Genomic DNA, 23,539 nt, shown 5'->3' on the forward strand with positions numbered 1-23,539 from the left:
TGCAGGTAGATTCTTTACCGTTTGAAACACCACGGAAGCCAGAAGACATATTTAAGAATATGTCATAAAATCAAGCATGCAAACAAAATCACTTACTTTGCTTACAGATGAGTTCTATTTGCCAGTGTTCTCCTAGTAACTGAGATTTAGGAACAGACTCGGAACTCACGCACACAGTACTGATTTGGAATAGTTCCATACCTCTCCTATCACTTTATTATATTTTAATGAAACCAATTACAGATTGGATGACGGTTATATGTTCATTGGCTTTTAAAATATTCTTTTCTCTTGTTAAATGAAGAGATCCTATGGCTAAGAGATCCTATAACTCACTTTGAAAAAATGGTGGCAAGTTCAAATGACACATATTAACTGTCATTCTGATTCTGCAATCACGACCTCTTGCAGAGATGTCACTCTGTGCTATCCTAAAGGCAGTTCAGTTAAAAAAAAATTACTCTGTGAGAGAGGGAGAGGGTGGGAAGATTTGGGAGAATGGCATTGAAACATGTAAAATATCATGTATGAAACGAGTTGCCAGTCCAGGTTCGATGCACGATACTGGATGCTTGGGGCTGGTGCACTGGGATGACCCAGAGGGATGGAATGGGGAGGGAGGAGGGAGGAGGGTTCAGGATGGGGAACACATGTATACCTGTGGCGGATTCATTTTGATATTTGGCAAAACTAATACAGTTATGTAAAGTTTAAAAATAAAAAAAAAAAAGAAATATCTAAATAAATTGTTAGTTAAAAATAACAACAACAAAAAAATTACTCGAAGACTTTTCTTTCTCTCAAAGACGTGAATTGTCTGAGCTGAAATATGGCTTCCTGTTCCACTGCAGCAGCTTTCTGTGTTGTTCTCCAGGAACACATTGACAAGTTCAGGTTCAGGTTTAAACTAAATAAAACACTCCTCAGGAGTTTATAACTGAGCCTCATTTACATGTGCTCTCTCTGAACCCTGCCGGCCTCAGTAAGCTAGTTTCCAAGGCTTGGGGGAGGAATGTGTTACAGTTGGAATCTGTACTGCTTTCTCAGGCATTTTAGACTCAGATGCCAGGCAACACCAAGCTTTGGTTAGTATTAAAAGTTTCCTCAGATGTACTATAAAGTCAAAGAAAGAGGGAAAGAAAGAGAAGGCTGGGCCTAGAAAACAGAATCTTCTTAATTTTCCCAATAAGGTTTTAGTGTTAACATTCTATTAATAGTTAAAAAGATTTTAGATGCATATTCTAGAATTCCATAGTCATGACTTCGGATTTCCTTGCAACCATTTTCAACTCTTTGTGGGAAGTGGTCAATACATATTTATACTCTTCAAAGATAAGATCTAGGGTTTGCATAAGCTGGTTTTCTGACTTGAAAAATGCAGTTAAAAGGTGTTATGAAGAGAAATATCCCCAATTCAGAAGGGATCTCTTATTATGTTTATGAAAAAAATCTAAAGGATTTTTCATGTTGAAAAGATCTCAGGTATTTTCTAGTCAATAAAGCTATACTAGAGAGGAAGAAATGGCTATTTTGGGTTAGAAGCAGGAAGAACTAAAGTAGGGATTCTGAAATGCTCATAGAAACCAATCTGGAGAGAACTGGTTTCCTGGCTGACTGAGGTTAAGATTCAATCTCTTTGCTAAGCAAGGGGCCGGGAGTTCAGAGAAAGCAGCAATGGTCTTTATGGACAGAATTGGAAGGAAAGCTGGAGAAGGAACACCAGGGCCTCTGCCACTCAACTTCTGTGTGAATTTGAGTTAGCGAGAAGTTGGGTACAACAATGATAAACCAGTGCTGCAACAGCCGAGCATTACTCCGCAGCATCTTCAGCCCTGGAGCGAGTTCTTTCCTGAGAGGTGAGCGCACCCGGCGTGGCAGGTTGTGAGAGTCCCAGGACTCCAGGTTCAGCAGCTGCACCCCTGCACAGCCACAGGCGATAAGCCAGAAAACAGTTTCAAAGCAAGCACTGCTGTGGGGGCTCAGAGAAGAAACTGGTGCAGGGAGGATGGACTGAGTCCATCATGAATCTGGTCTCCATTTGTGCCTCTGATTAAGAACATCTTCCTAGCATGGTAGTTGTGAGGATGAAATAATATATGAAAATGTCAAAGTTTTGTTTTTTAACTTAAGTTAAACTAAGCTGTTAAACTAAGGTGATGCTTTTTCTATGTATGCATCTGCTTTTCTGACATGAGGAAGACAGAAACCTCATGTCTATATGCTAGCCCATATAGCTTTTTGGCCCTAGTACATAACACAAAGTCACTTTTCTTGGACAATACAATAACAGCATGGCTATGCTGGCTATCTCCTCTTTTCTCTTAATCTCTTGAATTCAGCCTAATTCAAATGCTAGAAACATGAAGGATTTTTAAAAACCCAACGAAATATGAATATGCTTCCAAATAAAACCCTTTGCTATGAATGTAGTAAGATTCTTCTATTGGATAAAGACATGAACACAAGTAGAATCCACATAGATGATAGTCTATAGAAATGAATGATAAAATTAGTTTCTTTGGGGACAGCAGTTTACTTATGATGACTGAATGAAATCAGGGCTTACAACCTTAACAGCTTCTCTGTCTTTGGCCAGGAATGACTGGCCAAGCTGCAGAAAGATAATAATTTGCATATGCAATAATCTCTTCTATCCTATTGATCACTCATTCCCCAAATCACATTCACACTGAGAATCACATGTTCTTTCTTTTTTGTTTAGTTTTTGTTTCTCTTTTTTCTTACTCATAAATATCTACCTAATTTTAACTCATTCTCCACTATATTTTGAACTTCTGCCTTAAGGGTTGCTGTAGGAAACATAACTGCTGATGTTACTTTTTTTTTTTAAGTAACTCTAGCAAAATGGTACATAGGAGGAATCTGAAATTCAAATGGTTTACAGATTTTTCTGAAGATTTAATTTATCCATCCAGATCTTAATTCTTCTGAAGACAAAATAATTTGATAGTTGACTTGATGGTTCAAAAAGCTTTACATTCATCAATGTGTTGCTTGGGCTTCTTTAGTGGCTCAGATGGTAAAGAATTCACCTGCAATGTAGGAGACCTGAGATCAATCCCAGAGTTTGGAAGATTCCCTGGAGGAGGGAACGGCAACCCACTCCAGTATTCTTGCCTGGAGAATCCTCTGGACAGAGGAACCTGGTGGGCTACAGTGCATGGGGTTGCAAAGAGTTAGACACAATTGAATGACTAACACTTTCACTTTCTTTCAATGTGTTGGTAGGCAGATGCAGATCTAATGTTCTTTCATTTATGCCAAATCTTATGGCAAAACAGTAGTCTTATCTTTCGGGAATTTTCTTTCAGAAACAAAAGGCACCAAATTTGGAAACATGCTCATTGGATGGAGCTACACAGAGGGCACAGGATGAAGATGGCAAGCTATTTCCTGGGTGCACACTGGACACTTGGAAAAGCTGCCTTTTCTCTCCCACCCCTTAAGAGTTATTCAGGGGTTACAACCCCTCCACTTTCTACGCAGCTTAGCTCTGTGCCTGGTTCTTAATCGTAGTAATCAGCCAGGAACAGGACAGAGGGGCAGTCCAGATTTGATAGCAATGACCCCAGAACTGAGGAGCATTAGTGAATTCCATAAGGAGTGTCATTCTGCAGTTCTTGTTTTACAAAGGTCATTGTGATACAAGGCCCGGGGGAAGAGCCAAGCAAATAGCCTTCCTGGAAGATGGTGGGGTGAGGGAAAGGGGAGGGATGATGTTACTAGGAGGGAGGGGTGAAGAGAATTTGGTACATCTTTAGACTTTGACAGGAAAAAATATTTGGGAAGAGACCAGTGGAGAGCAGATACAGCATGGTCTTAGCTGAAGGGTAATGAGGTAACAAACAGCAACATTCAGAGCTATCCCGATACCAGAGAGAGCAACTGGCAGATATTAAGATCATTATTAGATGTGAAATTATACCTCTCGCTGCTTCATTATCACTGTATTTCATAATATTTGTCTAGAAAGGCACACAAAGCCTATCAGGTTAAATTAATCCTAATGATCAATTTCAGTTTTATTCTAATTAAACAATTTCAATTTAATTAATGTGAGCACAGAAATTAGTCAAAATTACAAATGTAAATGTTGAACTTTAAATCAAAGGTCCTCCCCTACTCGCTGCCTCTTGTAGAAGCACTTTAAAGTGTTTGCCTGTGAAAGTAGATGGGAGTTTTAACCTTTGTCTGAACTGTGAAGGACAGAAGTTAGAAAAATATGCCACTGAAAGCTACCCCACAGCACAGACAGAGGCACGGGTTTAATACTCACCCACCCACACCCACAACAGGTGGTAGTGTATGAAGATAAATTCTGCAAGGTGAGCCTTTTGCTTCTCAAGATTTCAGTGCACTTGGGTCAGTCTATGGCTATTTGTTGTTTAGTTGCTAAGTCGTGTCTGATTCTTTGCAACCCTAGCGACTGTAGCCCACCAGGCTCATCTGTCCATGGGATCTCTCAGGCAAGAATACTGGAGTGGGTTGGCATTTCCTTCCCCAGGGGACCTTCCCAACCCAGAGACTGAACCCGTGTCTCCTGCATTGCAGGCAGATTCTTTACAGCTGAGCCACCAAGGGAAGACCTAACGGATAATGAGCTTCTATAAAACACCTCTGTAAAACAGAAACTGTGCACCCATATCCTAAGCCACACCACTAAACTACCAGTCCCTTCCTTCCCTGGTGTCAGATAGCCTGTCTCTCTCGGGCTGACCTTGTCTCTGATTATCTGTATGGCCTCACAAATCATTTCAACTTCCTGAGCCTGGGCCTCTAGTTCACAGGGGCTATTTTATTAAAAGTAACTTCTTAAAGTACTGGCATCTTAAAATGGATTTTAAAATGCCATGGGAGTATGCGGGGGGATTCCCTAGTGGTTCAGTGGTTAGGACTCCATGCTCTCACTGACAAGGGCCTGGGTTCAATCCCTGATTGGGGAACGAAGATCCCAGAAGCCTCACAGTGTGGCAAATAAATAAATTTTAAAAAATGGCATGGGGTACATGTGTCTGAGTCATCCTACAAACAACTTTAAATAACCTTAATCCAAAGGAGATGGGAGCCAGAGCTCTAAAAATTTGAAGAAAAGGAACTGCAAACAGAATTTTTTCCCTAAAAATAAAAAAGATGCCAAAAATATGAAACAGAAAAAAGATAATAAAAAGAAATGCATGCTCTTTTTTTTGTATTTAAAAAACTTGTCCTGGTGAATCATACACAGTAACAGGTCTGTTGTGTCACAGAATCTTGTCTTAGAGGAATGTTATATGCAGTTCAACACTCTATGTTATATCTCTTTATCCATAAAATAGCCACAACTTCTTTTCCCACAAATAAGCCTTCATCCATGAGCCCCCATCATGACTTGTTCACCACTGTATATGAGGATTTTTTGATAGCAATCAATCCACTATCACTATTTGGGGACATTATATGAGAACAGCAGAGTAATTTAACAATATAGTTGATTAATGTAATAATCATCATTAAACTTAGTAATGGTAGTGGGATTTCCCCTTCCCTTGGTTAATGATCATGGACAATTCGTTTCTTGACTGCCAGTGGTAGAAATGGATTTTGAAATATTAACTTCTGCCCCATGGGAATGATACTTAGCCCATCACATTTAATTTTTGACCTTCACTGAACAGCATGATCCTAGTCCCTTGATTTTATAATCTTAACTAAGAAACATTAAAATATGGATTGTCTCCAGGTGGCAGGAATCTTTATGTTCTTTTCACTAAAAAACCTATAAATCCAATGGTTGACCTTTTATTTCCAGGTCACAAATGACACCCGCTCACTTTTGTCCATTCACATAGGATTTATGTTGGGGTCTACAGGTATAAGCCATGAAAGTTGAACTTTAGTGAAATGTCTTTCAAAGATGTGCACTTAACCAAAAATTTCCCACAAAAAATTAGTGGATGGCCTTTTAAAAACATCTATTACATCCTCAGGTTCACTGTTGGCTTCAACTAAATCTATTTTTCACTTGGAGTAAGCTTCTTCTAATAGTTGCATTTTTTCTGAGGATATCAAGTAGGCTTGTGTTTGGGATGATAATAGCACCTTAGCTCCCAACAAAAGTTTCTAAACCGAAAGATTTCTGAAATGTTCTCTTTGCCATCACCATAATTCATCTATTTCCAGCTGAAAAATGTTCCTTGTCCTTTCTCACAGAATCAATTGTATTGATGGGAGGCGTTCTGCATTGTCAATCAAGGAAATGTGATTTGATGGGACCCCAATGCAGTGAGATGGGAGGAGGAATACCAAACCTGCTCAGGTCCACGCCATCCGAGTGAGATCAATGCTTCCCATAATACTCTTCCTCTCATGCAGCACCCTAACTGTCACAATTAATAATGTAGAAGGAGCTGATTAACTTAAGTAAAGTGCTCTCTGCTGTGTAAACACATAAAGATCTATGAGGCAAAAAAAGGGGAGGGCAGGAAAGAACAAAACGTCATTTTTATTTTTCATGTGGACACGTTCTCACTTTTCATGCTTCTCTTGTAACAATTACAGTACCAGCCACTCTCATGGAGTCAATAAATTGATCTGGGTCTTGATGCTCCAGCAAGTGGACTGATCTGAGATACCATTATCTGCCATGGCGAGTGTGGGGGGTGGGGTTGCACTTTGATGGCAGAGGGCAAAGGGGGAAAAGTCATGGAAGGCAAGTCAGCATTGCTCCAGACGGGTGATTAATGTTCTCCACGGAGCTTCTGGAATGGACAGACGCATGCCTCTGTGTGCACGCGTGTGTGTGCATGTTACCTGTGAGCGTGCATGTGTTGGGAATGGATGGAGAAAAAGAAGCCTTCAACTTGGCTAAAGGATGCAGCCTAAGTAATACAGTATGCGCCACTTATTTAAGTCCCGGTGGTATTTCAGTCACTCACACCCATCTGCAATTCAATGAGGATCACCACCCCATTAGAGCTAATCATGTCAGCTGTGTATCTGACAAAGTAAACATTCAGAAACTGTGCTCCTATGTTCATAACTTGCTTTTGCACTGGGATTTTTTTCTTCTCTGCCTCATCCAGCATAAAGTTTAATAGTTTTTTAATATGAAATTATAACATACATACATAGCTGCTCTCCATATGCATTCCTCAGCGTATTTTTCCTCACAACCAGAAACTGCAGCTGTTAGCTGAGTTTTAACTTGCTCCCTGGGAGTATGCTAAGTATATTCTTAATAAATAAATATTATTCCACGGGCTAATGAGAGAATTAACGGCACAACGTATGGAAAATGGACATGGGAGAATGGGGGCAGAGATGATTCAGTTCAGGGGGGAAATTACCAGATTACCTCTGGGGTTCTCACCATGTTAACATTTCTCTGTTTCTACTGGTACACACAGGTCCCTGGTCCTGAAGATGAAGGAGATGCCTCCTGATTCATCTCTGGTGCTGATGTAGGTTCCATTCTAAGGGGTAAAAAGGCAGCAGCACATGGCAGCTTTCCCTGTGCCAGGGTAGAGTGCTGGCAGCTTTACATTCTAACCACATTGCATTTTCACAAAACTAAGTGGAGTGCAGGACTTAATTTACAATTTTATAAATGTGATATCTATGGGTCAGAAAAGCTAAAAATTACCCCAAGGTCTCTGTAGATGTTTGCTCAGGCTGCCATGACAAAATACCATAGATTGGGTGGCTTAAACAACAGAAATTTATCTTCTCACAGTTCTGGAGGCTGGCAAGTCCAAGATCAAAGTTCCAGCTGATTTAGAGTCTGGTGAGGGTCCTCTCCCTGGCTGGCAGATGGCCACCTTCTTCCTGCCCAGTCCTCACATGACAGAGAGCCTGCTCTCTAAGGTCCTTCCTTTTTTTTTTTTTTTTTTTTTAAGCCACAGTGTTGCGTGCGGGATCTTAGTTCCCTGACCAGGGATTGAACCAGGGGTCGCAACAGTGAAAGTGCTGAGTCCTAACCACTGGACCACTAGAGAATTCCATCTTTTCTTATAAGACCACTGATTCTATCATGAGGACCTCACCCTCATCTGAATCTAATTACCTTCCAAAGGTCCCATCTCCAAATACTATCACACTGGGGATTAGGGCTTCAATATGAAATGGTGGGGGGGGGGGTGGTTACAATTTAGTCCATATCAGTCATGTACTGAGATAAATAAAAATCAAGTCTATCTGGCTCCAAAGATTCTATTTTCTTTACTAAGTTATACTGCCTGGGAGAAGATAGTACCTCATGACCATAGGTCTTAATGCTGCTGCTGCTGCTGCTGCTGAGTCACTTCAGTCGTGTCCATGCCCCCGTCCCTGGGATTCTCCAGGCAAGAACACTGGAGTGGGTTGCCATTTCCTTCCCCAATGCATGAAAGTGAAAAGTGAAAGTGAATTCGCTCAGTTGTGTCCGACCCTCAGCGACCCCACGGACCACAGCCTACCAGGCTCCTCCATCCATGGGATTTTCCAGGCAAGAGTACTGGAGTGGGGTGCCATTGCCTTCTCCGCTTAATGCTGCTACTACTTGTAAAATCTCATACTTCATGAGGGTTAAGGTTTCTTCCCATACAGAGATCCCACTGTGCTCTTCATCTTCTTCCCGTCTTCCATAGAGTAAAGTCCAAGTGCCTGCATTCAAGACTAGACCCCGTCTAACTGCCCAGCCTCATTACGCAACATTCTCTGTCATTTACCTTATATTAACCAACATACTGGGCTTCCCAGGTGACATTAGTGGTAAAGAAGCTGCCTGTCAATGCAGGAAACGTAAGAGATGAGGGTTTGATCCCTGGGTCGGGAAAGACCCCCTGGAGGAAAGCATGGCAGCCCACTCCATTATTCTTGCCTGAAGGATTCCACGGACTGAGGAGACTGGTGGGCTATAGCCCATAGGGTTGCACAGTCAGATACAACTGAAGCAACTGAGCATGTGTGCACACAACCAACATACTAAACACAGCAGAGTTCTCTGAACATATACCACTAATTTTGGCATGTGCTATTCCCCTCTCCAGGAATGCAATTATGTCTGTCTCCTTGCAAACCAGCTCATGTGAAATCTCCTCTAGAATGTATCTTCCATGAATTTCCTGCTTCTCCCCAGGGTTAGTCACCTACTCTCTGCACTACTTGTAGGTTATACATACTTCAAGTGTTTCCTTTAGCATATCTGACTACAATTTTTTCCTTTTCTCCTTAGAAGTTGGTCAGTAATGTATGGCAGGGATTGGATCATATGTCAGTAGACCCCTTCCACCCTAGTGTGATACTGGGGATATAGTATGTACTTAGTAAATTCTGGCTTCTCAGGTGGCTCAGTGGTAAAGAAACCGCCTGTCAATACAGGTTTGACCCCTGGGTTGGGAAGATTCCCTGAAGAAGGAAATGGCAACTCAGTCCAGTATTCTTGCCTGGGAAACGCAGGGACAGAGGAGCCTGGCGGGCTAAAGTCCATGGTGTTGCAAAAGAGTCGGACATGACTTAGCAACTAAAACAACAGTAAATTCTGGTTTGTTTTCCCTCCCTAAGGACAAACACATAGCTGGTGAGTGGGAGAGATGAGCTAGGAATCCGAGTATTTTGACTCTTGGTCTAGTGCTCCTTTAACTCTACAAAGAGGCACTATGGGCATTTCCCTTATTGGACCTTTCTCTTGTATTGTCCTTCCACCCCCCTGGTACTGTTCCTTCCTCAATACACATACACACTTGGCCACAGATCCATGGAAGGAGAATTGTGCTTGAGAAGGGCAGAAGCTATGTGCCACCGAGGCTGGCCTGAAATTTCCTTTAACATGTAGCACATCCAGCTGACTCACTGAAAAAGACCCTGCTGCTGGGTAAGACTGAGGGCAGGAGGAGAAGGGGATGACAGAGGATGAGATGGCTGGATGGCATCATCCACTCAGTGGACATGAGTTTGAGCAAACTCAGGGAGACAGTGAAGGACAGGGGAGCCTCGAGTGCTGCAGTCCATGGGGTCACAAAGAGTTGGACACTACTTAGTCACTGAACAACATCCAGCCTTGGAAGGTAATGCTGGGTCCTTCCCACAAGGCTGTGCTGAGGATGTTTGTGCCTGGGCTGAGCCCAACGCGTTTAGACTGTGGAGGGGGCGGGGGTGTGGGGGAAGGGAGAGTGTGAGGGAGAGGAACACAGGGCCAGGACAGCCTGTCCTAACCCAGTGTCCCAGCTCCAGCCCAGGGATCCAGCTTATCACAAGCTCATGTGATTCATTAGTTAATGTGTAAAGCATTTGGAAAGGGAAAAGCCAATTAGAAGTGCTAAGTTATTTCATCTCTGCTGTAAAGGAAGCCATGCGAAGCCTAAGGAAAAATTCTCATGCAAATATTTTGGGGGAGGCCTGTACTTTGGAATGTAACTCAATGAATAGGCTCCATTGAAAGGCTATATCCCCAAAACAGAGGCCACTGATAAAAGAATGTGCCTTCGTCCTTAATAAACAAACAGGAAGGTAAACAAGTGGGTGTGGGAAAAGTGGCCAGGAAGAATCACTGAGAACTCATATGAGATCTTGGAGAAAGATCTCACGTCAGACAATAGGCTCTGGCCTTGAAACTGTGCTTTGGTAGAACCTTCAAGGTCTTAGACTCATTAGATGGCCTGGGAAAGCCTGTGTCTGAAAGGAACCTCTCCTAATGTGAACGGTCATTATTTATAACCAGAAAGCTTTTTCTTTGCTTTCTTTTTTTTTTGGCCAGGAAGCACATGGGATCTTAGCTTCCTGACCAGGGATCGAACCTGTGCCCCCTGCAGTGGAAGCACTGGTAGCATGGCGCGTTGACCACTGGACCACCACGGAACTTCTGTGATCGGTCATTATTCAGAATGCAGAAACATTTGGTAAAGCAAATGCCTCCCTGATACAGGGTTTTCACATGCAGGGGCTTTGTGGAAGTGGGAGCCCCACCTGTACTGCCTTCTCCCCTCAGAGCATGTGGCAGGGCTGATCCATTTTCCTGTTCTCTGAACTCTGTTGACTCAAGCTCAGCAAAACCAGGCTTTTTTCTTTTGAAAAGGAAGCATCTGGTTCCAAGTCATAAAAGAGAAACCCAGAACCTGTTGCTGCTGAGTGTCTGATAAGCACCTGGGAGGGTGCATGGAGGGCACTATTTCCCAGAGTTCCCCTGTGATTACCAAGGCGCATGTCTTTCAACACAGCCTTTCTGGAGTGCTCGTTTACCAGGATAACCTTGACTCAACCCTGGGGGGAACTGGTTTACCCAAAACTCCAGTACTTCTGCCCAAGTCCTGGAATCCAACAGAAGGCTTAAATGAGATGATCACTATCCACTCATACATACACACAGGGACACACAGGGAGTGAGTGGAGGAAAGACATTGAAGCGAGAGAGGAAAGGAGTCAAATGCAAGAACTGGAGTTGAAAACATCATGAAACAGGCCAGGGTATGGGAAAAAAAGGAAGATGACAGATACTGTTAACAGTCCTCCCTATTATCTATTGCCCTTTCTTTCTCAGGGCAATTTTGTTTAGGGAGGACAATGTGACCAGCCCTGGGTAAATGAGTCATGATCTTAGCCAATCAAGATAATTTTGTGTTGGCTTTACTGGCAATCTTTGCAGCTGAAGATTAAAATGTGACCATTAGCTTTAGTCAATGAAAACCAAAACAGCAGGATCCTTGTTCCTTTATATAAAAGGAATAATGGGGAATGATGTGCGCATGATGTCTGGAGCTGCAGCAGTCATTTTGTAGTCAGGAGGCACCAGCTTGTGGATGCTAAGGATGGTACAACAGAATGTTTGAAAGAGCAAGGCTCCTGCTGGTATCCTGTAGCAGCTGAAACAATGCCAACAACCATTCACTGACAGATTTCTTGCTATGCAGGAACCAAAAAATCTGATTGGCTTAAGCCATAGTTAATTGGATTTTCTTCTATGAGGTGGATAATATTATCACCTTCATTTCATAGATGAGGAAACAGAATTTTAAAGGATAACATGTCCAAGATCACTCAGATAAATAATACAAACAGGATGCGAAAACAATCCTACTCAATCCTAAGTCTATTCCACTCTTCAATTCATGACTTTGGCCTTGTTCCCCTAAAGAAATCAGATCATGAGTGTCTAGAGTATTTCCCTTAGGAACCTCCTACACTGTTGGTGGGAATGTAAGTTGGTGAGCCACTATGGGGAACACTATGGAAGTTCCTCAAAAAACTAGAGTTGCCATTTGATCCAGGAATCCCACTCCTGAGCATATATTCAGACAAAATTATAATTCAAAAAGAGACCTGCACTTCCCAACTTCACAGCAGCACTCTTCACAATAGCCAAGACATGGAAACATGTCAAATGGTCAAATGTCCATCGGCAGATGAATGGATAAAGATGTGGTACATATATATGATAGAATATTACTCAGCCATAAAAAGAATGAAATAATGCTATTTGCAGCAACATGGATGCAACTAGAAATAACCATACTAAGTGAAGTAAGTCAGAAAGAGAAAGACAAACACCATATATCAGTTATATGTGGGATCTGAGTGAAAGTCATTCAGTAGTGTCCAACTCTTTGTGACCCCATGCACTATATAGTCCATGGAATTCTCCAGGCCAGAATACTGGAGTGGGTAGCCTATCCCTTCTCCAGTGGATCTTCCTGACCCAGGAATCGAACTGGGGTCTCCTGCATTGCAGGCGGATTCTTTACCAACTGAGCTATCAGGGACACAAATGAACTTTTATGAAATAGAAACAGATCCACAGACATAGAGAACAGACTTGTGGTTGCCAAGGGGGAGGGAAGAGTGGGAGAGGCACAGACTGAGAGTTTGAGACTGCTGTTGCTGCTAAGTTGCTTCAGTCATGTCAGACGGAAGCCCACCAGGCTCTGCCATCCCTGGGATTCTCCAGGCAAGAACACTGGAGTGGGTTGCCATTTCCTCCCCCAATGCATGAAAGTGAAAAGTGAAAGTGAAGTCACTCAGTCGTATCCAACTCTTCAGTGATCCCATGGACTGCAGCCCACCAGGCTCCTCCATCCATGGGATTTTCCAGGCAAGAGTACTGGAGTGGGGTGCCATTGCCTTCTCTGAGTTTGAGACTAGCAGATGTAAACTATTATACACAGAATGGATAAGCAACAAGATCCTTTTATATACCACAGAGACCTATATTTAATATTCTGTGATAAAACATTGTTGTTCAGTCGCTAAGTCATATCTGACTCTTTGGAGCCCCATGGACTGTAGCATGCCAGGCTTCCCTGTCCTTCACCATCTTCTGAATTTGCTCAAACTCATGTCCACTGAGTCAGTGATACCATCCTCTGTCACCCTCTTTTCATCTTGCCCTCAATCTTTCCCAGCATCAGGGTTTTTCCAATGAGTTGGTACTTCACATCAGATGGCCAAAGTATTGGCACTTCAGCTTCAGCATCAGTCCTTCCAATGAATATTCAGGGTTGATTTTCTTTAGGATTGACTGGTTGGATCTCCTTGCAGTCCAAGGGACTCTCAAGAGTCTTCTTCAGCACCACAATTCGAAAACATCAATTCTTCAGTGCTCAGCTTTCTCTATGGTCCAATTCTCACATCCATACATGACTACTGGAAAAACCACAGTTTTGACTATACAGACCTTTGTCAGCAAAGTGATGTCTCTGCTTTTTAATATGATGTCTAGGCTTGTCACAGATTTTCTTCCAAGGAGCAAGTGTTAATTTTGTGGCTGTAGTCACTGTCCTCAGTGATTTTGGAGCCCAAGAAAATAAAGTCTGTCACTGTTTCCATTTTTTCCCCTTCTATTTGCCATGAAGTGATGGGACCAGATGCCATGATCTTAGTTTTTTTGAATGCTGAGTTTTAAGCCAGCTTTTTCACTCTCCTCTTTCACCTCCATCAAGAGGCTCTTTAGTTCCTCTTCACTTTCTGCCATTAGAGTGGTATCGTCTGCAAATCTAAGGTTGTTATTTATCCCAGCATGTGTGGGTGTGTGTGTATACACATTGTACATACATACATATATACATACATTATGGTTTATCACAACTAATGACGCTCAGTTGTGATAAACCTTAAAGGAAAAAATATATTAAAAAGAATGTATATATATATGCATGTGTGTATATATATGTACATGTATAACCAAATAATTTTGCTGTACAGCAGAAATTAATGCAATACTATAAATCAACTATATTCTAACTTTAAAAAAAGAACATTTCCCTTAGTTGGATATTTCATTGTAAATATCACTATCAAGACCCATTTCAGAACTGGACATGTTGATGGCAGTTTTGCATTTGATGCTACAATTTTCTGACTTCACTGTAAGGCTCTCATCAAATTCTCACCCAACTCCTCTCAGCTCTGTACAGCCATTCACAGCTTCTTTTGTCAGTCTTTCCCTCCACTTCATTTTCTATCCCACTTTCCCCAGAATCCAAACAGCTAATTAAATATCAGTAAATATCAGACATTTAGTCCATTTTCTTCTTCCGTGATGTCTGAAATTTCCTGAAGAATCTCCCTCTTACCTTCCCCTTCTCCATTGCCACTGATCTCATATAAGTACTGGCAAAGAGGCAAGCACAAAAGGAGCCACTGCTTGTTGAGCACCTACTGTGTGCCAGATTCCATGCAGGCATGCATGCTCAGTTATGTCTGACTCTTTGCAACCCCATGGACTGTAGCCCAGCGGGCTCCTCTGTCCATGGGATTTTGCAGGCAAGAACACTAGAGTGGGTTGCCATTTCCTTCTCCAAGGGACCTTCTCAACACAGGGATTGAACCTCGCATCTCCTGCATTGGCAGGTATATTCTTTACCATCCAGCCGCCTGAGATTGAGGGCATGAGGATAAGGGTGACAGAGGATGAGATGGTTGGATGGCATCATCGACTCAATGGACAACAGTTTGAGCAAACTCCGGGAGATGGTGAAGGACAGGGAAGATTGGCGTGCTATAGTCCACGGGGTGGCAAAGTGTCGGACATGACTGAGCAACTGAATAACACTACCACCTGGGAAGTCCTGCCAGATCCCATATAAACACCTTTATTCCCTTCAGTGATCATCAATTCACTTATCTAAGGAGTTTCCTCAAATCTTTTTTGAGCAAAGCAAAAAACAAACAAAAACACTAAAACCAAACTAAAACATGCCATTAAACGTGATGGAATCTCTGAAGTTAAAAAACTGAGGAAGAAAAAGCAGACCAGTACCTAGAACTGAGGCTCTGGCTTGGTTCAGGAGTGAAATTTGTGGCTGAGGACAACTAAAACATGCTGCCAAGTTAAAACTTGAGAGACAACGGTTCTGTTTATTGAAAAATGTATTTTAAGAGTGTCTCATAGGCTGTCCGTGAGTCAGCTGCCAAGTGTTTGTGAAGAGGAACGTGGCAAGAACATACAGGCTGGTGTGGGGGCTGGGAAGCCGGAGGAGTCACTCCTGCCCGCAGTGGGAGGGAGCAGATGGCGGGGGGAACTCATCTCCCTGAGGCGGCGCTGACTACTCAACACCTACGGCTGGAGCCGCGAACGTAAGAGAACAAATGATCAGGCCCTGTTTTCTCTGCAGATGCTGGGGGTCCATTCATTTGCCACAGTCCTTACTACCCTCAGAAAAGGGGCTTCCCTAAGTGGCTCAGGTGGTAAAGAATGTGCCTGCAACATGGGAGACCAGGTTTCCATCCCTGGGTCAGGAAGATCCGCTGGAGGAGGAAATGGCAACTCACTTGAGTATTCTTGCCGGGAGAATTCCATGGATAGAGAAGCCTGGTGGGCTATAGTCCATGGGGTCGCAGAGAGTCGGATATGACTGAGCAACTAACGCTTTCACTTTACTATCCTCAGAGATATGATTGATTTCCCCTTGGGAAGTCTCTTCTTCCTTGGGGCACAACTTATCTTAAGGTTAGATAAGGACAGAGGTGCCCAAAGGAATGAGGCTTTTGGAGTACCTTTAGGGCAGATGCTCAATGGAAGAATCCATGAGATTCTGAACTGGTAGCGTTTTCCAAATTGTGTCCTGACTGGATGGTCACGTTAGATCCAGCGTTTGGCAGGCAGGTTCTGCCCATATCCACAGAGCAGTACATGATGATGTGCTGCTGAAAGACCACACATGTCCTTTCCCGATGGGTGCACTGAAGGAAGTGTGGGCTCTGGAATCAGAAGTGGGTCTGTCCTGGTTCTGCCCACTCCTGGCTATGTGGTTCTGGGGAAGTCACTGCCCTCTCTTTAAACCTTTACACAGTTTTTAAATCTATATAATGGGATAAAAATAGTAACAGCTCTGCCTACTTCAAAGGGTTGTTCTGAAGATCACATGAGAAAATACTTTGTAATCCAGAAAACAATGTTTAAATATAAACAGTTATCAACCAACCAACCAATGCTATCACTTGTTGAGTATTAGCAGGTGTTAAGCATTTACTTTTTCTGCACTGAGTTTAAGACTCAAAACAACCGTAGGAGGTAGATAAATACAGTTATCACCATTTTACAGTTCATAAACCAGGCTAGAAAAATTGAATTACCAAGAAAAAATTTTAAAAATTACCCCAAAATGAAGCACGCATACCACTTCTAAGTGATGAAATAAAGCTCCAACCAAGATCTGAAAGGAAAGCTCACAACCTCAGCTGCTCTCCTCTCTGGGCAGAGCCTGGCTGTTCTCACAGATGTTGACTAATGTCATTAGTAAAGGTCTTTTTCCCAGGCAGGATGAGAGAATGAGCTCAGTCTTGATTTCACAGATGCAGGAGCTAATAGGAAACCGGGGCAGGTCTTCAGAAGAACCAAGTACAGCGGCAGTCCTATTCCTTGGTGTAAGAGTCAACCTCAGGCCACAAAGAGAAAATGGTCAGCAACCTTTCATCATAAATAGTTAAGGATGCAGACAGTGTTCAGGAAAGAGATGTTCTGGAGACAGACTGGTTCAAATCCTGGCTACCTCATTTGCCATGGGGCAAATATACTCTCTGAAACTTCAATTTTCTTATCAGTAAAACAGGGAGATTCCCTTCTGAAACTAGGGAATTTCTCTCCTACTCGCTCAGTTGCGTCCAACTCTTTGTGACCCTTTGAACAATACAGCCCTCAAAGCTTCTCTGTCCATGGGATTTTCCAGGCAAGAATACCAGAATGGGTTGCCTTTTCCTTCTCCAGGGGATCTTCCCGGATCAGGGATTGAATCTCCATCTCCTGTGTCTCCTGCACTGAGCCATAAGAGGAGCAAAACGAGGTTAACAGCACTGATCTCAGAGGGCTCTGAGACCTGTAGTTGGTGCAGGCACAGAAACCAACACGCGACGGTTCGCACCGGCGCTTAATACAGAGTGCCCGTTTGGCCAATTGACTTTTTTCAGAGTTAGAAGTAAATGGAATTTCATCTGCCGCTCCTCTCCAGTCTTGGGAGTTTTCAGCTGTATGGGCTTGTAACTCAAATGCTCAGACCCAATTCTAACTGGAAGGGGGAGGATAGTTTATTTTCTCCTCTATAAGGAAGTCTGAGTTTCTTGCCTTTGCAGCTCTCCAGCTGCTCCTTGAACTTCTGTGTGGTACCCAACTTCCTCCAGGCAGGCGGCTGGGGTCAGGGCGGGGAGGAGGCAGGGAATGGCTTCAGCTAATTGCACTACAATCTCAAGTGAGCTTGGTGTCCGGGGTAAGATTATTACGTAAGGAGCATTGCTTCTTGGAAATGAAGGATGGCGGCGGGTGGGGGTCTGGCTGATATGCCAGCAGCAGGAAAGGAGTCTAATAATTTCATCTGTTTGGTTCAAAGAAGACAGAGCTCAACGTGTTTCTCTACTTTACATGGGATAAAGTCTTATTGTCTAGCTCATGGGTGGTCAAATTAAAAGTAGCAGAAAAAGGTAAAATGTCTAAGAGCCAGAGCCATATCATCAGTCCAAAATTAGACAAGGACAGAAAAGCTATCTTGCCTTGCCTGTCCCTTCCACTCTTTGAAAGGTCTTCTCCTCAACTCCAAGCCTTTTAGGCAAAGCCTTACTGTTAACTCGTATCGCTCTGCATCATTAATGTTGTTGTTGTCATTACTGTTATTTTTTACATCTGTTTCCTCTATCAGACTTTGAGCGACTTGAGGAGAATTGTTATTCCCTGCATTCTGTAGGTGTTGGGAATACAGTCAGAAATGATGAGTGATTGATGAAAGGGATTTAGAAAGTTTTGCATTTTGCAGATCGCCTGAGCACTGGTTTCTCAGGCGGAGCTTCAGGAATATGGCACAGAAAACGGCAACAGATCCAAACACTCTCCATACCCACCACCTCCCTATGTTCCTTGTGCATCCCCACCAAAGGCAGACAACGAGTGCTGTGCCCATATTTGAGCTCTGCGGGGACCTCTCCAGGTGAGCAGGTTCCGGCACAGAGAAGCGTGTGGCTTGTGCACACGTTTGTAAATTTCATGAGGCAAAGGCAGTCACACTGCTTTTGAGTCAGGCAGCTAAATGATTTATTAAGCAAAGGTTACAGCACCTGTGCCTTTTTGTCAACAAATCAGGCCCGTGCCATGCCAAGCGATTCTTCTAATAACCCAAATGGTAATTTGGTTTTAAATAGCCTTTCAGATACCACAATACTGTTGAGGCAGAACAGTGATAGATTTGGGTGGCAGGGAAGAAATGCCTGTTTTTAATATTGTTTGCGCTCATTTTTCATTTTAAAGCATTAGTCCTCATTGGCGTTCTGCAGGTTAAGCATTTTATTTGAACATTCTGATTAAACCAGAACCTGAATGAAAATGAGTTCTTTGCTCAGTCCTTCTGTGTGGGAATTGGTATTTCTATTTATTACCTGATGATGAAATATTAACTTTTTCTCTCTAAATAAATGCCTCCTTTTAATGGCTCTCGTTTTCAGGGATCAGATTAAATTATGAGATGCAACTGAGATGGTCATTGGCTTTCAGCTATTTGATATGATGGCATGCTCTCTCTTATATCATTCAGTGGGTGCGCAGGGGACATTAACAGTGTCCAAAGTGAAGTAAACACTCTGCCCCAGAGTCGTTTCTATATGTTATTATCAACTGTCATGGGACAATACTGAAAAATAGAGAGATTCGGGGTGGTCGTGTTTTCTCAGAACAGATGGGTGTTCTAAAGGCTGTCTGGAGGTGGCTACCCCCTGTGTTAATGATGAGTTATAAAATGGAGGAGAAGGAAACGGGGAGGCAAATCATGATAGTCGCAGAGGTAGCAGAAAAGTGAGGCAGAAGAATGGGATGGATAACCTGGCAGGAATGTTCCAACAGAGCCAAAGCTGGGGTGAATTATATTAATACAATGCAATTGGAAGGCAGTTTGAAAGAAAACTAGCTCAGGGCAAGGCTAAAAAGAAGGCAATTCTGTCTCAGTGAAGGGAGGAATTCTCTGGAGAAAAAAAAAATAGACTGGAAGGAAGGAGGAGGAAAAATGGCTTTCAATTATCCATGTTATCTTTCCCTACCAATCATTACAGATGATGAATAGGTGCAATAAAAGCCAATATTCAATTTTTCCAATTTACATGGAAAGAAGCCCATAATATATTGTTAAGGGGGAAGAAACAGCAGGTTACCAAACAGGGTATATAATATGATCTCATTTTTGCAATATATTTGTATGCACAGAAACAGTCTGGATGGATTTAGACATAAATGTTAACAGTAGGACTACAAGAGATTTTTAAAAATTATTTTTCCCATCTGCATTTTCCACAGTTAACATGTATCATGACAGTAATAAGAAAAAGTCATTATTTTTAAACTTCCTTATGAATCATTTAGATTCAGCCCACATTTGCTGACTACCCACTATGTGTCAGACATGAGAACGAGTGCTTTCAAAGAGCTCCGTACAAAATGACAGGGGATTGTTTTTTGATAAACAGTCCACTCTTCCTGGCTGTTTACAGAATTTCAGAATCTCAAGAGGTGAAAGGGTCGTTAAGAGTTTATCTAATAATTACATTTAAAAATTGTGATAAAATGTACATAAACTTTACCATCTTAACCACTTTTAAGTGGACATTTCAGTGGCACGCAAGACACTCACACTGTGTTGTAACACCAACATCAAGCATCATCCATCTTCGGAGCTTTTTTCATCTTATAAAAGAACACTCTATACCACTAAACAATAACTGTCTATTCTGCCGTCTCCCCAGCTCCTGGCAACCTCGGTTCTGCTTTCTGTCTTTACGAATGTGACTACACTAGGTACTTAGTATTAAGTGGAATCGTACAGTGCTTGTTCTTTTGTGACTAGCCTATTTCACTTTGCACAACGTCTTCAAGGTTCATCCATGTTGCAACATATTGCAGAATTTCTTTTGTCTTCAAGGCTGGATAATATGTATTATACCACATTAAAATGGTATACACACAGTAACATGTATATGCCATGTTTTGTTTATCCACTTATCTGTTGATGGACACTTGGATGACTTGCCTCTTTTAGCTATTGTGAATAATGCTGCTATGAACATGGGTATACAAATCTCTCTTTGAAACCTGGTTTTCAATTCTTTCGGGTATACACTAATGATCAGAGTCTATCTCTGATCAGAGTAAACTCAGATTTAAAACCAGGGAATATGCCAATGGTATTCCTGAGAGTTGAGCATCAGTCTCTGTTTGAATGTCTGCAGGGAAAGTAGCTCATCACCCTATAAGGCAGTAAGTACAATAGAGTAGTTAGATAACAAAGGTCTTGAAGTCAGACAGAACTGGGGACACATTCTTGCTCCGTTCTCCACAGCATAGCCTTGGAAAAATCAACAACTCTTTAGATCTCAGGTTTCACATCTATAAAATGGAGATAATTATATATATCCTAATGGATGGCTGTCAAGATTTGTTGGATAACGTACTTAAGGTACTTAGTGCATAGAAAATGCTCAATAAATAGGGGCTATATATAACTTTTTTTTTTTTTTAAAGGAATGGTCTTATGATAAACTGAAAGCTGCCTACTTCAAATGTCTATTCGTTAGTTCAAATTCTATCTACTAGAAAGAAATAGGGACCATCAGTTCAGTTCAGTTCAGTTGCTCAGTCATCTGTTTTCCATAGGTTGATGCTCCAAGTATTTGAAGAGGTTTCTTTGGGGAAAAGAGAGGCCATTTTATTTTGTATTTGTTTATGGATTTCTGTGCAGGATACCTTTTCTGCATTTATAAAGCTCAACTATCGGCTTGGCTGACTCTTCAATTTTTACTTCTTTAAGGCAGAATACAAAATTTTGTTTTCCCAGAAAACTTTTCCCATAATGCAATTAATACAAATTTCATGCCTATTAACAAAAGTATTTATATAAAAAAATGTAGGCTTGACTAGGAAATTACTAATCTGCAGGCCATGTTCAGATTATGTCTATAAAATTCCTATAAAAATTCCTCTTCTTAACTGATGTCCTCTCAGAAAGATTATTTTAAAAATATTATTTTTATTATTTATATTTATACCTTCCAAATGGTTCCAGAAAGTAGTTCTTTTAAAAAAGAGTTAATATATACATCTAAATATTAAAATATTTAGAGCACATACTTTTTATCTTGGGATATATTTTTGGGGAAAAAGAATAACTCCATTAGTGCAGTTTCACATAAGACAATTGGGGATGGCTTTTTCCAAGCCAAATGTGGCAGGTGTCACTGTGATAAGAAACATTTAAGCTGTTGTCCCTATGATGCCAAATATTTAACAGAAACCCAAAAATTCAGTTCCAGATGCCAATATTGGGCCTACATGACATCATTCATCCAGATGCGTAGAAAATCTGGATTTTAAGAATTGAATTTTTGTGGTCAACATCATGAAGACTCAGTTTGTGGGTTAAATAAGGCATTTGTGAAACAAGGCCATATTGGAATAGAACACGTTTTGATTATAGAGAAACAAATTGAATGGAATGCAGGGTACAATTTCAGCGCAGTGAACCACAGCTTATATAAAAATACTATGTAAAATACAAACAGGGCATTTCCAAACTGCATTTGTGAGGTTCCTAATGAAGTAACCTGAGCCCACTGGTGCTTTGAGAAAAGAAATAATCCAATATAAAGCTACTGTCCCCAATTCTTCCCTTCTCATTGAATTTGACCATGTATGACAAATGTACAACAAGAAATGTTCTACTTTAATGCATCTGAGGTAATTATTCAACTTCAAATTCAGCAGTTAAGTATTTGAAGGTGTGGGAAAGTAAGCAATAAATTTGAACAATTTTGTGGGGAGTATGGAATAGGCAATGTTAATCCCGGACGCCAATGCACCTGCCCCCTCCTCCCCTTCCCTCCCTTGCCAGTTTCAGAAGAAACAACAGAAGTGGGAAATTCAAGAGTTAACTTTCTTCCTCCCCTCTTTGCTTCCCCTCTCCTCACAGCTGCCTCCTCCGAGGCTGTACTTTCTGTGACCCTGCTTCAGTGTAGGAAGGCTTCAGATGCAATGCTGTTTAACCCGCACTGTCGACACAGCAATAAACTAAAATCTTTTACAAAGAAAGCAAATGGACCCAGGAAAGCAAATCTATTTCGTTCATAAGCACCTGCTCATAGTGTTACAAACAAAGATGAATAGTTAGAAATTAGGCATCTGGAGATTACACACCGCAGCACATGCACAAAACATCTTGGAGAATTTTTTCAAACACTGTGTTGAACAGAACCTCAAAGGGAAAACATTTTCTTTATGTCAATTCTGATAACATACAGTCACATTCTAGTTAAGAAATGAGAGAGGAGCTTCTTCTAAAACGTGTATATAATTCTATTTTACACATCTCTAAGTATCTTTATAGCTACTACCCTGGAATTCTAAAAGTCTTTCACTGTTTCTCAATTCACAGCAGCTATTTCAAAACTTTTAAAAGCGAGACTTTCTCCTTGACCTATACTAGCACAAAACACATCTATTGAAAAACAAACTCTAGATGTCCTGGTAAACTGTTTTTTTTCAATCACCTACCTCAAAACATGACATTAATTCACATCCATCCCCTCCCACCCCACTGGGGCCAGCGTAACCCATAACAAATACCTCCTATTTCTGCACCAATACCAGCAACTTAACAGGGCTCAGGAACTCTTTCTTTTCCTTTCTCTTAGAAAGACTGTCAGGGTCCTGGGGACCCTGTAACGAGTACAGAAGAGTGGCTGGCCCCCCACCCCAGCATGCACTCTGATGTCACTGGCAAGCAGAATGTACTTTCCAGGTTCAATAGGGGCCTACTTCTGTCTGCTCACACGCAGATACACGGATTCCTAAAAGAGGGAGCACACTCTATCCAGCCCTGGGAAAATTTTCTTCCCATAGCAAAAGCAGGTCTGGCACAGAAGCCCTCCTCTTCTACCCCCTCAATACAAGAAACGAAAATAGCAGGCACTGTTTTCCATGATTTCTGAGAACACATGGAAAGGTGGCTGAAGGGCCGGGACAAGGTTGGGGGGTGGGGGTGGGGGGGGTGGGGTTGGGAGGTAAGGGGACCGAACGGGGATTGGGAAATGCAGCCTGTGGTGGCGAAAGATG

The 23,539-nt window shown here is 42.0% G+C and overlaps 1 protein-coding gene and 1 long non-coding RNA gene across 5 annotated transcripts in view; both read right to left on the reverse strand.

Annotated features, from left to right (window-relative positions):
- Positions 1-23,539, reverse strand: part of NFIA (nuclear factor I A) — a 400,419-nt gene that overhangs the window by 13,306 nt on the left and 363,574 nt on the right. The gene's annotated exons all lie outside the window — the stretch shown is intronic.
- On the reverse strand, positions 797-23,361 carry LOC129655358 (uncharacterized). Its single transcript, XR_008715924.1, has 3 exons — positions 16,566-23,361; positions 6,309-6,455; positions 797-3,053 (listed from the first exon to the last, which is right to left on the reverse strand). It is a non-coding gene; the product is annotated as an uncharacterized LOC129655358 (long non-coding RNA).

The sequence above is a fragment of the Bubalus kerabau genome, chromosome 6 (genome assembly GCF_029407905.1).
Source record: "Bubalus kerabau isolate K-KA32 ecotype Philippines breed swamp buffalo chromosome 6, PCC_UOA_SB_1v2, whole genome shotgun sequence".
Classification (NCBI taxonomy): domain Eukaryota; kingdom Metazoa; phylum Chordata; class Mammalia; order Artiodactyla; family Bovidae; genus Bubalus; species Bubalus kerabau.